We start from the raw sequence: 18,667 nt of genomic DNA, 5'->3' as shown, positions 1-18,667 counted from the left end.
CAATGATAGACTGGATAAAGAAAATGTGGCACATTTTTTTCCACAGTATGGAATCCTTTCCACGCCATTGAATACTTTCCACACCATTGAATACTTCCCACACCATGGAATACTATGCAGCCATAAAAAAGATGAGTTCATGTCCTTTGCAGGGACATGGATGAAGCTAGAAACCATTATTCTCAGCAAACTAACACAGGAACAGAAAACCAAACATCGCATGTTCTCACTCGTAAGTGGGAGTTGAACAATGAGAACACGTGGTCACAGGGAGGTGAAAGTCACACACCTGGGCCTGTTGGGGGGTGGGACCTAGGGGAAGGATAGCATTAGGAGAAATACCTAATGTAGATGACAGGTTGATGGGTACAACAAACCTTCTCATGGCACCTGTATCCCTACATAACAAACCTGCACATTCTGCACATGTATCCAAGAACTTAAAGTATAATAATTAAAAATTAATTAATTAATTAAATACTGTATAGGTTCAAATTCTGGCTCTATATCTTACTAGTCGTGCAACCTTGGAGAAGTTAAACTCTGTATACATGATTTCTTCATCTGTAAAATGGAGATAATGAGTGTACTTATTTCATATCACTTTCATGTGGATTAAACAGTTAAGTCACACAAAGTACCAGAATGAGCCCACTACACAAATGCTCAGTAAACGTTAACCATTATGATGATCACTGACCCTTTCTTACATAAATCCTGTTCTTCAGGCTGAATATTCTTTCTCAACCAATGGCAACAGTGTCAGTTCAATCATTTATATCAAAACCTTCAGTCACCTTCTAACCTCTTTCCACATTCAGTTCAGTTTGTTAATAGACAAACTGGGTAAATTAATCCAGATTCCACCAACAACATAAATGTTTAATCTTCTGTTTTTTCCCTTTGATAATGCTCAAGACCAGAACTTCATTGTCCTAAACCTGAATTATTGCAACAATGTTCTACGGAGTTATCTGCCTTCAATCTTCACCCCTAGTTCCTCTTCAGCTCAATGTTACCTTTCTAAACACAAACATCTTTTAAAACCCTTTCATGTTTTATGATCACCTTTAGAATAAATGGAAATGCTGAGTGCAATCTAGCTAATTTTCTTTCTTGCTTTCTACCAGGCACTCTCCCACTACCTCCTTCTATCTTGTTCAGGATTAATTAGAAAACACCATATGTACTTTGAATCTCCATTTGTGCATCTTGGCAAAAAGCCCTCCCTGCTTCAATATCCTATCTACTCCATATTATTTATCAAACTTCTATTTATCTTTAAAGAACTAGTTCAAAAGGCATGTTACTAAGACATATCTTTCATATCTCTGTGCCCTGAGGAAAAAAAAAAGATAGATAGATAGATAGATAGATAGATAGAGATAGATAGATAGATAGACAGACCTTAAATACACTGTGTGGTATTTGTTTATATTCCTATATTTGACTAGATTGTAAAATTTTTCAATTCCAGACTATATTATTCATTTCTGTATTTCTAGCTCATAATAGAGTTCTTGACAAATATTGTGTCTTATGAAATCTTATTGAATAAATTAATGTTCCTCCCCAATTCCCAATGCTTAGCTTCTATCCCTTTCCAAGCTTACACAATCTATTGTAGAAATGTCTTGCCCACTAACCCTTCCTTTCTTGTCTCACTGCTTTCTCTGGATCAATTGTTCATTACCATTGGCACAGACCATACAACAACTGCTCATCTGATCACCAATTTTAGTTTCTCCTTCTCTCAAAGCCATCCCTGATTTGTATATTGCTGCCAAAGATATCCTCACTAAGCACCAGTTCTATCATTTTATTCCATTGCTCAGAACCTTCCAAAGTATCCCCCTGACTAGACAGCAAAATGCAAACCCTTTAGCACTATTCCATCTAACTCTCCAGCCTTATCTCAAATTAGTTTCTCTCCACCCACCACAGACATACATGCTGCACTTCAGCAAACCGAACTATTGACTACTTCTTTAACCTAGAATGCCCATACTCTGATATATCTAAATCTTAACCATCAATCAAAGCCCAACTCACATGGTTCTGCTTCCATAAAGTCTTTCAAAAAGCTCCAGACAGAAATAATTATTTCTTATCTTGTTTTACCAAAACTTATGTAAAGACATTTGCATTAGCACATCACATTCTCTCTTGTATATCAGTGTATTCTCCTCACACTACAGAATTCTAGCTAGGATTCTATCTCCTTCAATAAACTGTATGTCATAAGTCCCTCTGGCAGAAATTTTGCCTAACCCATAACATGATATAATAAGTAATGGTAGCAAAAATACATTGCTGGTTGAATTAAGAAGGTATGCCAAAATTAGTAGAGTTAGAATGTCCAGGATGGCCAAAAGGGAGAAGTCATTGAAATGGTGGCAAAAAGACAAGGATATATAAATGTGGTTGGGCCTGTGGAATACCACCAAGAAGTAATGAGAAATAGAAAACAAATCTGTAAAGCTGTTCTTGGAGACCTTGAAAGTCAAGCTGAGAAGTTCGGGCGTTATCCTACTGTTACTTGAAATATATTGTAGATTTTTGAACAGGAGTGTTAAGTATTAAAAGTACAATTTTAAGATTAATCTGATAGTTGATTTCAGAATAAATTTAAATGAAAAGTACCTGAGGACAGAGATTCCAATTAGAAGCTTTATTCATTGATCCAGTTTAAAGTGTCCTTAACTGCTAACGAAGAGGAGAAATACTCCAAAGATATGTAAGGGTAGAAAATATAAGACTTGTTAAAAAATCAAACAAAGCAAAAGGGGTTTGTGTAGTTCAGACACTTCCTAGACACCTCCTTCAACTACAAGAAGGATATCTAGCTGTTTCTCAATGTGTCTTGGTGACAATTTAATATTCTAAGATGTAGAAGTGGCAGGAGATAGTCACCACTTTGACTTACTAGGAGGACTGTAGTAGTGAAGCAAAAGGGACAGTAATCTTTGCTGAAAGGACTCTTGCTCTCCAATTTTTAAAGAAGATAATAGTCAAACTGGATAAATTAAAAGCTCATAATAATGAAATGTCTGTGTTTATTACCATTAGTGGTAGTATAACTTCAGAACTTGTGATAAACAAGAAGTCAGACATGCATTGTAGACTCTAGGAAATCAGATTTCGAAAGCTGAAAGGGTAAAAATAATTTCTGATCCTGAGAAGAGTTGCTTATGTGAATCTTCTAAAAAGCAACAGTGATAATTCCGACTTACCTAGAAGAAGATGGTGAACAAACACCTAAGAAGCCAATGTAGGCCGGACGCGGTCGCTCATGCCTGTAATACCAACACTTTGGGAGTCCAAGGAGGGTGGATCACGAGATCAGGAGATCAAGACCATCCTGGCTAACACGGTGAAACTCTGTCTCTACTTAAAATATATAAAAAATTAGCCTGGCATGGTGGCACGTGCCTGTAGTCCCAGCTACTTGGGAGGCTGAAGCGGGAGAATCACTTGAAACTGGGAGGCGGAGATTGCAGTGAGCCAAGATTGCACCACTGCCCTCCAGTCTGGGTAACAGAGTGAGACTCTGTCTCAAAAGAAAAAAAGAAAAATCCAGTGTAGCAGGACAAGGAGCTCCTCATCAGGTGCAGGCAGAAAAGGGCCTATATAAAGAAAGAATAACAAGTATCTAACCACAGATGAGACTACAAGAGGGCAGGAATGCATAGGGAAGGGATCACAAAGAAGAAAATAGAGATATGGAAAAGGGAATGTGTTTCATCCACATAAATAGACTTAATCACAATTAACCCAGCCAGGATTCTCTTATTATCTCCTCTGCTTTGCTGTTTGGTGCCTCTTGCCAGCATTTTCCCTTGGCTTTCTAATCTGAAGATTTTATCTTGGGTAGAGAATGTGCGGACAGAGTGCCATTCTTCTGTATCCATAAGGCCTAGCTTAATGTTCATGTGGTGAGTCAGTAAGTGGATGAGAAAGTGGACATAAAATAGGAATCTCTGCTTCTTTTTTCATCCCAAGTAGTGCATCTATCCTTTTCTTATAATCTTCCTTACTTAGCACATTGCAGGGTCAAGTTTGCAGAAGTGAATGGCGTATATAACCTAATAAGTTCAAGTTTAGGAATAGCAGAAGAGATACTAGTAATAGGAGCACATATACACAAGACTGCAGGGCTATTGTTTGTTCACTGTGTGTGATTTTGAGCCAATGGTGTGGCATGATTGACGCTAAAGTAAAAAAAAAGTCTACAACATCCTAACAGAACTGATGGTCTCAGTCCACTGTGATTTGTGCAGACCATCCTTCCAGAGTATTGCAACATGCCAGTCCTGCCTTAAATACTGTTTCAACAAAGCAAAAGAAAACTTAGCTGAAGCCAAAGACTAAACAATGATGACCAAAGGGGTTACAAGGAGTAAAATAATCAGAAAAGAATGCAGGGGGCTGTCAGGGAGATAGGAAGGGAAATGGAGAGCTTTACGCCCTTTGGGAGGAAAAGGTAGAAGAGTTTTTAGGAGTGTGCAGTGTGAGCTCTTTTACATCAATTTTTTAAAAGCTGCCTCTGGCCAGACAAATTTTAAGCAGGTGGCCTTTACAAATAGACTCTATCCCAGCTGTACCTGCCTTTCAAGTAGAAAATGATGCCCCTTCCTCTGAGTGGCTACAATCCTAAGGGCAAGGTCCACAGGAGCCAGAATTCAGCCTCCCACCCTGCCCTCAGCCAGGTGCCTTTGGCAAAAGAGCAAAGTGCTCACAATGTGTAGTCAACACTTCAGAGGAATGCATGAAAAAGAGAGTAGAGGAAGGCAACCAACAGAGGCTTGGTATTTGTGTTGCTCAGTTACGCAGTTTCATTTCATTGGGTGTTAGGGTGATACTTCTTTCCACCCATTCTCCTATAGAATTGCTTCTATATACAAATCACTTTAGGTCTCCTTCTAGCCCCCCACTTGCACCTCCAGGGGTAAGGGTGGGAGTGATTTGCTTGATTGGCATGTTCCCCAAAAAATGAGTATGTTCAACTTAGTTACTTGCAGATTATTTCTTGTCATTCACTTGTCTACAGACAGTGCCCATCCAGTCTGCATAGCTAGGCTGCAAGAAATGTAGGATGTAGGACAGGTACTGTCACCTTCTCATGACACACACATTCCTAAAGTCTGCAATCTGGAGGAGCAAGTTTATTTCAATATTGCTGTCAAGCTCAGTAAAGTTCCTGGGTAAGCATATACTCCAATCTATTTTTTATTGGTTGATAATTTGATCTCCTTCACACTGATCCCTATTTCTCTCCCTTAATTTGCACCAAATTTAAGGAAGGGGAGAGAAGGGAACTATTTGTTAGCTCTACGAAACACCAACAGAAGAAGCTAAGAAGTGAATAAACTGTCAAGAAATGAAGAACATGAGAATGAATAAAATTTCAAGATATTTTGGCTGTAAGAAGAAAATAAATCTTTCTTTTAAAACCACGGTAGGGCGCTTACAGTGCAGTGTTAGGGAGGCTTGTTAGGCTTGCTAGGGAGATACAGTAAAAGACTTTGTCACTGAGTGCCAAGGTTTTGAAAATAGAGGCAAGAAATAGAGATTGATGGCACAGCATAGTGGAAATAAGCAAGAGAAAATAAATGGCTTCCAATGCCATTGAAAATAAGAATGAGAAAATAGAGAAAGATAATAATTATCAGCCCCATGAAGTACTAGGAAATTTCAATTAGCATAATTAAGCCCATTTTGCAAATGAGGAAACTGAGTCATATAGAGGGTAGGGAGCCTTCACTGTTTTTAACAGTGCATCTTAGAATATATGTTAAGATGAAGAGGAGGCAGATGAGGGATCTCGTGATAGAGAGAGTTAATGAAATTACAGTATGAAAAACACTGGGGAAAGCATAGAAGTCAATATGATTGTGAAGTTAATCCATGCTCAATTTGCAAACCACTAAATCTGGCTTCATATTTAAATCTCCACAGGTGTTTGTTGAAAATAAAGATCCTTGTCTCCCCAACCAGTGATTCTGATTCAGTGGATCTGAAGCAGTAGCAGAAATCTGTATTTTTATCAAACACTTAAGGCAGTTTAATGCAGGCCAGCTTTGAGGATTCAGCAGCCTTAAATCACTGCTTTCACCATATCATTACTTTCTTACCAAATTAGAATTACTCCCATCTTCAAACTCCATAAGGTATAAGACCCTCTACTTACCTTAAAGACTCTTTATAGTCTAGTTTCAAATGACCTATCCAACTTTATCACATAGCACTTTCAACACAGCCTCTTTGTAAGCAGGAGATCTCCTCAGTATCCAGCTAGAGAACTTTACCCTCTTCTACAACTATCAAAATTCTGTGTATTATTAAATTTTCAGTTTAATTAACACCTCTTGTCCAAAGGTACTTTCAGCTAACATCAACTTGGTGGTCTCTGCCATCTTCAGACTTACTACATTTATCATCTGGGTCTTTGCAATTGAGATTTAAATGCATCCTGTTTGCTGCTTTCTGCATCATGGGCATTGGTCTCATCTCTGAAACTAACTTGTAGTGTACTTCTTTGTATTCTACCCCACTTCCAACTACACTTGTGGGTCCATAGTGGGTACTCATAAATTAATATAGGGAGAGAGCTGAGGAAAGGGAGGTATGTTTTGGCTAAGATAACTAAAAACTCAGGCACATTAACTCTGCCTCCCTTGGTATTAGTTTCATTCTTGGGCACACCCTTCCAGGTTGTGGCTCTTTGCATCTTCAGGCATACTTCTTTTAAGCTAAGTCTCCCTAGTAGAAATAGCTTTTCTTTCCCTCAGGAGCAAATCTATAAACATTCACAATTTTAGAATCCCTATAGAGCTGGGATAAAATGGGATAATGGTCACTTCTGAAAATGGATGAAGACCAAAAGCCAATTCTAAAGAAATATTCATCACCCTCTTGGGCTGTCTATTTTTAGCCTCAATTTTGCTCCCAGAGAAACAGGCAAATAACTTTGTTGTCCATTTCCCCCTTCTAAATGTGTATCTGACTTTCCCGCTTTACTTACTCATTGCATTGGCACTTTTGGTTTCTAATCCCTTTCAGCTGTTCTGACCACCTTAAAGAGTCTTAATAATTCAAGAACTCTTCCTCAGTGAAATACTGTGTATGTACCTGTACCCACCAGCCTACAAAGAGGTTGTATTGAAAATGCTGTGGATAAGGTTGGTCAGGCCATGTGAAACTAGACTATGAACAGTCTTTAAGTAGAGGATTTTATACCTTGTGGAGTGTGAAGATCAGAGTATCTGGGAGCAGAATTCTGCATTATAGAATGCACGTTAAATAGAATAAGGCACAATGGTTAGTTGCTCTTTCGTGGATCGTCTCTTTTGCAATTTTGTGGGAGTTTTTGTGAAGTAGACTGGGTATTTTTGTGGACTCCAAACTTCTATAGCATGGTTTTATTTACTTATCAATCAAAATTTTGTCTAATAAATTCCATGTCATGACTGAAGTTTTTAAAAAATAAGAGAAAACGAAAGGGAGCATTTCTTTCCCAGTTGTTGCAGCTGAAGTTCCAGGTCACAGTCTCGTTGGCCAAGGTTGGGCACATGTCCATTGCTGGAGCAAGGGGTAAAATTAACCCCACCCAGATGATTGATGTGAAGAAGTGTGATTGATTAAAGGGAAACTGATTGACTGTTACCAAGAGTGATGGGAGAAGAGTCATTGGGAACAGAAAAATAACTGATATCCATGTCTCTAGATTAGACCTCTAGTGTTCCCTTAGGAAAGGTAAAATTGGAAGCAGATGAAGTTGGCGTTTCAAAAGACAGTCAGTAGGAAGCAAAAGAAAATGAGGAAATTGTAGAGAATTTGAGTTTGAAACCATAAATACCTGGTGAACAGTGTGAGTAGAGAAACATTTCTTAAGTATACTCCTTAGGTTAGTGAAAGGAGCATCTAGTTAAGGAAAATTTGGGAGGATGAATATGGAAAAGCTATCAAAAGTAGGCTGGAATTGCTAGAACTGTGCTCCACATAAAAATAACTGTATACCTACCTTGTTCAGAGAGGCAACTAGAAAGCTTTGAGACAGAGAAATTAGGAATAATTAGGATGTCGAAACTGAAAATGAGCATAAAAACCCTGCTGTGTTAATAAAATCCTAACTGCAATGTGAAACATGGCTTGACCAGACAAATCTAACTTATTCACCTGAAATGAGTTGGTAACAAAATTGCTACAATGTTCTTAGCACTTTTTTCTTTTTCTTTTTTAATTTCTATTTTTTGTAGGTACATGGTAGGTGTATATATTTATCTCATATACTCATAGGGTATATGAGATGTTTTGATACAGACATGCAATGTGAAATAATCACATCATGGAAGTTGGGTATCCATTCCCTCAAGCATTTATCCATTGTGTTACAAACAATCCAATTACACTCCTTTAGTTATTTTTAAATGTACAGCTAAATTATTGTTGACTATAGTCATCCTGTTGTGCTACTGATCTTAGCTCTTTCAAGAACATATACAATCTGAAAACAAAGCATAACACCTTATTCAAGATAATCATTTCCAAAATCCTGAAAAGGCAAAGTCATAGAAGTACACGTATAACTTCTTGACTTGGAGCAGGGAACATTATCTATAGGAAGCTGCATTTCAGTGAGAATATACTGGGGTCCACTCTCCAAATGTTTTCTGAAGTACATTCAATGGTGTGGGCCACACCTAAGAATATTGATGGATGTTTCCTCTTTTGTCTTGGTTTGTAACAAAAAGAAATTCCTTTAAAGTTATTGTTAACAATATGTTTCTTTAGCTAAAGACAGAAAAGGAGTCATTTATTTGATTTTCAGTTGTGTGACCATTCTGAACATTCTTTAGAAATGAAGTATTAAAACAGAAAGAAAAAGTAGCAAGGATTCCTTTTATTTAAAAAAAATCAAGAGAGCTCATTTGATCATGATAATTATAGTGAAAGATAAAATGTCTCTATGTACAGTTTAATGGGTTGAGCCACTAAAGTTTCTCCAACAAAATATTCTAGTTGGATGCAACTAACACTTGATCAGAGACTTGGGCATAAAATTTACTGGTATTTAACTATGTTGATTGATAGGTACTAGGGCCTGAGCACCAGAATTTTCTCTTCTGTTAACCAGTAGTACAACATATATATATATGTTTATAGTATACATAGAGTTTAGTAACTAAACTAAATTTATGCTTTGAGCAATATATATACACACACAAATATATACATATACATGTATATATGTATACATGTATATATGTATAGATACACATATATGTATATATGTATATAGTATATATAGTTTAGTAACTGAACTAAATTTATGCATTGAGCAATGTATATATATTGCTCTCTCTATATATATATACATTGCTCAACGCATAAATTTAGTTCAGTTACTATATAAAAAGTAAAGTCTAGATTTTTTTCAGTGATTGGTTTCTTTCATGTCAAGCAGGGAGATCCAATATTTTGACTTCCTTGGGCCACATTGGAAGAAGAATTGTCTTGGGCCACATATAAAATACACTAACACTAATGACAGCTGATTAGAAAAAAAAAAAAAAAAAAGAAAAAACATTATGTCTTAAGAAAGTTTATGAATTTGTATTGGATGCCATCCAAAGTTGTCCTAGGGTGCATATTGCCCACTAGCCGCAGGTTGAGCAAGCTGGATGGAAAGCATTTTATAGGATGCTATAAATCTGTGAAATAATGAGCTTATTTCCCCAAAATGGACTGGAGAATATCTTGTATCCAGCTCCTATTCAACACATCATGAAAGGCGTCAGGTTTAGATTTGTGATGTTATTTTCACATGAGATTACAATAGACAAGCTGCAAAGATGGAAAAATAAGTTGATATTCTTTATATCACTTTAAATGTGCATGCCATTAAAACATAGAACCCAACACATTATATATTAATATATCTTACTTAATTTTTTCCTTGTTGAGTTGCCTGATTATGTTGTCTTGAATTTGGATGATTAAAAGCATTATTAAATGTGAACATTTACTATATACTTTAATTTTTGTAACCATGTGTTGGCTTTTCTTAATTTTTTTTAATGTTTAGGATCTTCTGACCTAACTCTCTCCAGTGACTTTGAAAAGGACATACATGCACAACAATGGAGAACAGCTCTTTGCAGATTTATTTGAAGGGAGAGGGCAATGTGCCATCAGATCGTTGGCCCACAACACAACCAGACACATGTGTCATTGCTTTGGGGTCCCTTTGCTCTGTCTCCCTTGAAGCACCATGGTCTTTCCAAGAAGCAACGTTGAAATCTGACCATGAAGGAAAATGGACAGGTACTGAAGAGAAGATAAGAAAGCTTGAGTGCAAACACTTCTGGCTCTTCCTTACAGGCATCCATGATGTTAACAGCATACATTTCTTAGAAAACCCGTGTATCTAAATGAAACACTTGCAATGGTCTTGTATCCTGCATTTTCTGAGACAATCTTAATTTGAAGTATCATTTTACGTTTCTCAATTTGAAATTCAAGTATACATGTATGCATATATATGTGTATATATGTGTGTGTATATATGTATATATGCCATCTTATGCAGAAATAAGAGGAACATAGAAAAGAAAAAAGGTTTTTCTCCTTTCTACAGTTTCAGAGGACATCTTGAGGTGTGTTCTGGAGTGGAGCGGGGGGAAATGGACAGATATATGATGTCCATTCCCTTTTACAGATCACAGTATGAAAGGTGGAACATCTCAGTGAACATCAAGGAGCCAGGGGCAGGGGAAATCTCTTATTTATACATATATGAGCTCAAATGGCTTGGCAGTATATACATAGTTTCACTTTGATAGCAGAATAACCTTTCAAGAATTCTGAAATATAAATAAGAAATCAAATAAAAATGATATAGTTCCCATTAAATAAAAGCAGAGTGTGCAGCAATGTAACAGAAAGCGTTGCTTCTAAGGGTCTGATGACAAATCACTTGAGCCCTGCTCTTAAGAATTATCTCAGATCTGGAGCCCCACACCGGAATTATATATTATATAGCACATTTATTTATCAGTTAGGATAATGCGGGGTTGATCTCTCTGAAACAGCTGTCCATTTTGTGCCTTCATATTTTAATGCATCTTCAAGATACAGCCAACAAACCAACCTCAATCTTCTGTTGGCAGGACAGCGTCATAACCTAGTTTAACATTTCCTCTAGTGATTTTTTTTCTCAGCAGTTGATGTGCATGTCAAATAAAGTCTGTCAAAGCTGTTTCTCATAACATAAATTCCAAATGTTTTTGGCTTCTCAAAAGGAAGATGTAATAGGTTTGCTTTTACTAATACACTTAGATAATGAAAATAGAAGTATGGCTATAAAGTCCTTTTATATGCTTTTCATGTTGAAGTATGTAAGCCATAATATGTGTTCCTCTTCTTCCTAAATGAGGTCTATATGCAGAAAAAAAAAGATTTTAAGTGGGAAGAAAATGGAGTTGGTATTAGGCCAAGCTAAAACATAGCTACTTTTGATGAAGAAAAATCAAAAGGATAAAATATACTGCAGTTTACACTTTCCATTGTCTTCATTCATTCTATATTCAGGAGTCATTTATCAGGAGTCTATTGTGTACTCAGCACTATGTGATAAGTGAAAGGCAGAGCAAATATTCTATAGGAGGAGACAAGCTTTTTACCGTGAAAAAAATTAGTGACATATTCAGAGGCAACATATAAGCAAATGTGAGAAAGGCACAATAGCTAAAATGGAAGCAATAAAAAAAATAGCTGAAAGAAATAATAACTTCGTGTAGGGTTAATTTAGGAAAACACTGAGGCAGATGCACCCAGCATATGGCCCTAGACCACAGCATCAGCAGCATTACTTGGGAATTTGTTCGAAATGCACTTTGTCAGGTCCTACTCCAAATCTATGAATCAGAAGGGTTGGAGTCTAGCAAGCTTTACTTTAACAAAGCCTCCAGGTGATTCTGATGCACACTGGACTTTGAGAACGATCACAGAAAAAATCTCAATGTCCCAGAACTCACTTACCTGTCCTATGTAATGTGCCTCCCTTAGGTATCTGAGTGCCTAAAAAACAGGGTCTTCAACAAAATGATTCCCAGACTTAGCCTACAGTGTCACAGTCCTGTCATTTAAATCCTCTGACCCCCAGCAAAGCTATGGAGAAAAAGTAACTTCAAGCGAGGTCAGCACAGAATATTTGATTCTTCCCTCACCGGAAAGTGGTCAGATTAAGGGATATGTTGCTTCCTGCTGCTACAGGATTCTAATCAGTGACTGATGTAAGTATAAACTTGGCTAACTCTAATTTTTAGTCTTTCTGGGAAGGTTTTCAGAGCAGCACATCATGTGTTTACCAAATTCATTTGGTGTGTTTCAAAGTGTGTCACAGTCAAATCATGTGGACGGTGACCTAAATGGAGTCAGACACACACTCTCTTTCTCTCTCTGTCAAACCTGTTATAACTATATTTGTAATTTGTTTACTCTCAGATATTACTTAAAACTCATTTACTTTCTCTATGCACTCTGTTTGGGTGTTTATTTTATTTTATTTTATTTTATTTTATTTTATTTTATTTTTTAGACAAAGTTTCACTCTTGTTGCCCAGGCTGAAGTGCAATGGCGCAATCTCAGCTCACCGCAACCTCTGCTTCCCAAGTTCAAGCGATTCTCTTGCCTCAGCTTCCCAAGTGTCTGGGACTACAGGCCTATGCCACCCCGCCCAGCTAATTTTGTATTTTTGGTAGAGACTGGGTTTCTCCATGTTGGTCAGGCTGGTTTCGAACTCCTGACCTCAGGTGATCCACCCGCCTTGGCTTCCCAAAGTACTGGCATTATAGGTGTGAGCCACCGCACCCGGCCCTATTTTGTTTTTTAAATAAATTTGGTCTAATACAAATGTATCTTACAACCTGGAGATTTTTTTCAACTTACCTGGACCACTTGCTGCTATATGCTATGAAATCTAAAAAGTTTTTCATTTAGTTCATGTGGATTCCACTCTCTATCAAAGAGAAAGCTGAACAACTAAAAAAGCAAAGTGTAAGATTTAGCAATGTGAACACTCCTGATTTTTTAGTTCGTTTATGAGACCAATGCTGGTTTTGCTGCAAGTAGCAACCTCCCTTTTAAAAATGGAAATCCTCACACCAATAATCCCAGAACTTTGGGGAGCTGAGGTGGGAGGATCCCTTGAGCCCAGGAGTTTGATACCAGCCTGAGCAACATAGTGAAACCCTATCTCTACAAACTTTTTTTTTTTTAAAAATGACCTGGTGCAGTGGCTCACACCTATCATCACAGAACTTTGGGGGGCTGAGGCTGGAGGATCACTTGAGCTCAGGAGGTCAAGGCTGCAGTGAGCCTGGATTGCACCACTGCAGTCCAGACTGGGTTTCCGAGTGAGACCCTGTCTCCAAAAAAAAAAAAAAAGAAAGAAAGAAAGAAAGAATGAAAGAAAGCCTTTCTCTTATTAAACAAAAGGAAAAATTGATGGGTACTTGTAGAAAAAGTCATAGAGCCAGAGGTTACAGAACTTCTGAATTTTAAGCTGCTACTCTAAATAGTTTAGCATCTACTTTGATTTTATTGTTAGTGCATTGCCATTCTTGTGTCAGTAGTAAGCTACAGTGTTTTTGTATTTACAAATTCAAGAATTTTGAATAAACGATTAAAGTGGAATGTGAATGAAAAAGAAGAAAGAATTATAAACTCCTTAGGGCTCCTCTAATCTATCACCACAACCACCATGATCATCATTTTATAGATAGAGAGCAGAGATGAGGTGTCCAGTTAAACTCACCTGCTTGCCCTGGGGATGAGCCTTTCATGTGTCTCCTTGACCTCTCTGCTTCTCTGCCTTCCCCGTCCATTTCTCTCCTCTTGCCTTTATGCCCTTATCATTTCTCCTTTACACCACCTCAGTTGTCCTTCCCATTTCCTTCCTATCTCCTGTTTCTCCCCTTTGTGAACTTTCTGAAACAAGCTCAGCTCTCTTTCCTTCCACATTTCTTAATCTAAATACCACACATCTTTTGCCCGTGTGCAGGTATCTGGATTTATGTACCATGAAAGAGGGCTTTGTTTGTATACAGCAGCACACACCTATAATCACTCAGAAATAAAAATTACTTTCATCTAGATCTAATCTTGAAAATTATCTGTTTTCTCTCTTGCATCAAGTAGACCACATGATCTTACACAGAGGAACAAAAACAATGGAACCGACCATTAAAACAACCTTATACTACCATTTAGAAAAATGCTGGAGCAGGGTGAGTGCTTTTCACTGTGCCCCCCTCATTCTAAGCCCCATGCCAAGAAATATAAAGTTTTAGGTTAAAAGTAAATTAGTTGCTCATTTGTTATCTGTCAGTAGCAATACAGAGGACATTTGCAGAGCATGAGGCATCTAATGATAACAATCAGTTGAATGGTCTACAAAATAATTGACTTCCATTTATTTGGCTTTCTGATTTCTTCTTTATCACTTGTCCTAGTTAAGTTCTCTCCAGTTTATTTTGTTTGTGCACTATCCTGTGTGCATATTTAGGATTATGCAAAATAAAACACTGGCCAAAAGATCAATAATCAATTTCAATTATGCCATATTACATGGCACATGTTATGTTTGCATCGAGTCCTGTATTTGGATACACTATACTTTATATTCTCCATTGCTATACAGCATGCTGTTGGCAATGACAAAGAACCATCTGATCTGCCATGTTCTGAATATTAATATCAACTATACTGGGTTTTATTTGTTTGGGTCATGAAGATTTAATAATTTAACCATAAGTCATTGGAGTTCTGTTATGTCATCAAATAATTATAGAATTTATGTTTTATCAGGAGCAAAACTACCCTGGTATTCTAAATTCCACTTATTGTTCTTTAGCTTAATGCTTACTGTTACCCTTTCTCAACATGTTTTCCCATCATGAAAATTAACCCACTCTATATCTTTCTGGAAAGAAAATAAACTGCTCCCTTGCCAAGCCTTTCATTATGCTGCTTCTTTCCTTCATGAATTGTGATCTAACAGTAGCCGAGCAAAAAGCCCAAGCCTTTGAAGTGTTGTGCTAATTTGATTAATACATAGTTACATCCTGTTATGATGCACTTTGCCTTATGCATTTTAAATGGAAAATGCAGAGTGGATTACATTTGTGTTAAAAACACAGCATACTAAATGAACAGCACTGAAAGCAGTCTATAATAACAAGCTCTGCAACCACTTTAAACATGCAGAACGTTATTGTTTGTAGGTTAATGATAATTATATGAAAATATATGTTTTTGCAACGATTAAGATGTCAATAAAAATGCTGGTGAGGTTAATACAGCTATACTTAAAAAATATTTATTCCACCAGTAATTTAAAAATAATTCCATAAATATTCTAATATAATTGTCTAAGTTATATGTGCATGTATCTACACATGTATAGAAGTAGTTCATACATTCTTTGGAAAAAAGTACCTAAGTCAACCCTAAGATATTATAGAATCAAGGGGTAAGAGGGTACTTTCCTAGAAAGAGGTACATGTTTTCATGCTTATTACTGAAAGGAAACAAGCAAATTGCCAGGGTTACTTGAAATAACAGGGTTCATTTTGTGTGTATCTTATTAAGATTCAAGGTCTCAGGGTAGGTTGGTGAAAAGAAGAGAATGCATTCTGTAACAAGATTTGTCCAAAGTTCTTTGTATTGTCTCAACCTAAATTTCGCCCCTGGAGACATTATAAAGTATTATGGTACTGCATTCTTAATATACACCTAAAGTGGATGCTAATAATCTTAAAGATCATAAAAATATATCTTTGTAATATGGTAAAAAGTTAATTAATATCTTACATTCCCATTTTTTGAGACACATGTTCAACTATTTTTCCATTTGGAACATACATTTTTATGGTTACAAAATGTCTTTCCCTTCCATTTAGCTTTTTTCAATGACTAATGGTGGTTTACAATGGTTTACAATAGCTTAAAATGGCTTAATCTCTTTAAGTACTTCAGTTCGGACATTTTTCTGTTCACGCAACAATCATACTGAATCCTACACCCAAATCTATTGAATGAACGCTTTGGCAGTTGGTTAAAATTCATGATAGTGCTCTCTATTGGATCATAAACTCCTAACTAGCTGAAGAAAAGTAGAAAACACTTTCATGATAGCTCACCAAATTTACTGTCTAGTAACCACGGTATAACTACTTGTATTTATCACCTAGAATTAGGTCAGAAAAGAGAAAATCAGCATCCACTCTTTTCTTTTCTTTTTTCTTTTTCTTTTCTTTCCTTCTTTTTTTTTTTTTTCTTTTTTTTTTTTTTGTTGTTTGTTTTTGTTTTTTTGAGACGGAATCTTGCTCTGTCACCCAGGCTGGAGTGCACTGGCGTGATCTTGGCTTACAGCAACCTCCACCTCCTGGGTTCAAGCAATTCTCCTGCCTCAGCCTCCCGAGTAGCTGGAATTACAGGTGCCTGCCACCAGGCCTGGCTAATTTTTGTATTTTTAGAAAGAATGGGGTTTCGCCGTCTTGGCCAGGCTGGTCTCCAATTCCTAACCTTGTGATCCACCTGCCTCGGCCTCCCAAAGTGTTGGGATTACAGGGGTGAGCCACCGCCCCCTGCCCACCTGTTTCTTAAATATGAAAACCATTGCTGTTACTTAAACCTAAAATAGAACTAGAAGAAAACTTTGTATCAGTACACTTTCACTTTATTTGTATAGTCTACAAAGTCATGTACAAAAGGATCTATGAAGTAATAAGCTTTTCAATTTTTATAAAAGTTGAAGCAGAATCTTCTCTCCATATTCAAATGTAGGATCTTTGAGATTAAAATGAAATACTAGCCTAGTGTGGTGAAATTTATAGGGGGTCATTAAGTTTCTATGCCTATTTCTTTTATTAAAATCAATTCTCTTGATAGTACAATAGGGTGACTATAGTCAATAATAATTTAATTCTACATTCAAAAATAACTAAAAGAGTATAATTGGATTGTTTGTAACACAAAGGATAAATGCTTGAGGGAATGGATAACCCTTTCTATGATGTGATTATTATACATTGCATGCCTGTGTCAAAATATCTCATGTGCCCAATAAATATATATACCTACTATAAGCCCACAAACATTAAAAATTAAAAAAAAATAAACATAAAATCTGTTCTGTAGCTTTGGGGAAGTATTTGATTTTTCTAGACCTCAGACTGATAATTTTTATAGTTATCCATTAAAATGTGTTTTATAATGCTCTTCAAATAATTTTGACCACTCATAATAAAGAGATATTCTACATGATGATCCAGTACTCACAAACATGCACACACCTCCCACACATATACACATGCAGACAACTAAAGCAAGATTTTTCATGAACCAGTACGTACCCTTAAAACTTGTAATGAATATTTATATTTTGTATCTTTTATAAAAATTCTAGTTACAACTCATTAGGTTTTGCTCTTGACGTTTGGGGGGAAAAAAAGCCAAGATGTCTAAAGCATGGTCCATCTCTACCCTCCTCACAATGGGTTATGTGAATATGTTGTTTCTCATGGACTCTGATAGTACATTTGCTCACTTTTGCCATTAATGCTATTATACACTATCAGTTCTCTTTTGGTTTGTGAGGTGTTTTCTACTTTTTTTTTTTTCATTTAGAATTGATTTGTTTCAGCATCAAAACTTTTAAGTGAAGACTGATAATAATTGGTCTCTGTTTGTTCATATTGTGTCACTTCTTTACCAAGCATTGGTAGATTATATCATGCTTTTTAAATTGTTCTTTTTAAATGTCAAAGGAAAAGCTGTTATAGATATTGAAAGATGTTGATATCATGAAAAAAATATTACACTTGATGCACAGCTAAATAAATGTCCTACCTGTGATATTCTAAGAATTTAATATTTGGCAACCACAGATTAATAAGTCTCTAATTTCATCATCATATTCTTCCCTCAAGAAAGACAAAATATACCATATTTGTTGCGAGTATTGACAATTCATCTTTCCTAAGTAGTGAAATTTGACACAAGGTTAGCCTGATGCTTGGCCCACTGAAACCCAAGAAAGAACATGGCTAATACTCTCAGTAATGTAGAAAGAGAAAAGAAAGCTAATACTCTCAGTAATGTAGACAGAGTAAAGAAAACACGAGATGATTTTGAAGGCTGATTTGAAAGTGTTAATATGTTAAAAACAAACTGAATACAGATGTTGAGCATTCAGTCCGCCCAGTTCATGAAAGCACAACTTCCATAGTGTGATATAGTCTTGACATCGACCTAGCTTTTTTGTTTGGAGATACTGGGCTAATAGGCAGAATATCTTCATGCTTTCCTGTTTTCCATCTCCGCTATAAAATATGAAATCCTTTCAGCATGAAGCATCACTTAGCACAGCGTCTCGCACATAGTAGGTTCTATAAATATTGGCTATTTAGATAGGACTTATCTCCTGTAAGTACTCTCAAACACTAAATGTCATTTTAACAAACCGTCTCCAAAATTTTCTCTGAACTCGTGAGAATCACCCTAAGAATGTTTATGAAGGCTTGTAAATTTTCTGGACAGCCTGGTGTAAAAGGAAAAAAAAATTACATTCATGGGCGGATCACGAGGTCAGGAGATCCA

Source organism: Papio anubis, chromosome 5 (genome assembly GCF_008728515.1).
Source record: "Papio anubis isolate 15944 chromosome 5, Panubis1.0, whole genome shotgun sequence".
NCBI lineage: Eukaryota > Metazoa > Chordata > Mammalia > Primates > Cercopithecidae > Papio > Papio anubis.
This window is presented reverse-complemented; position numbering follows the sequence as displayed.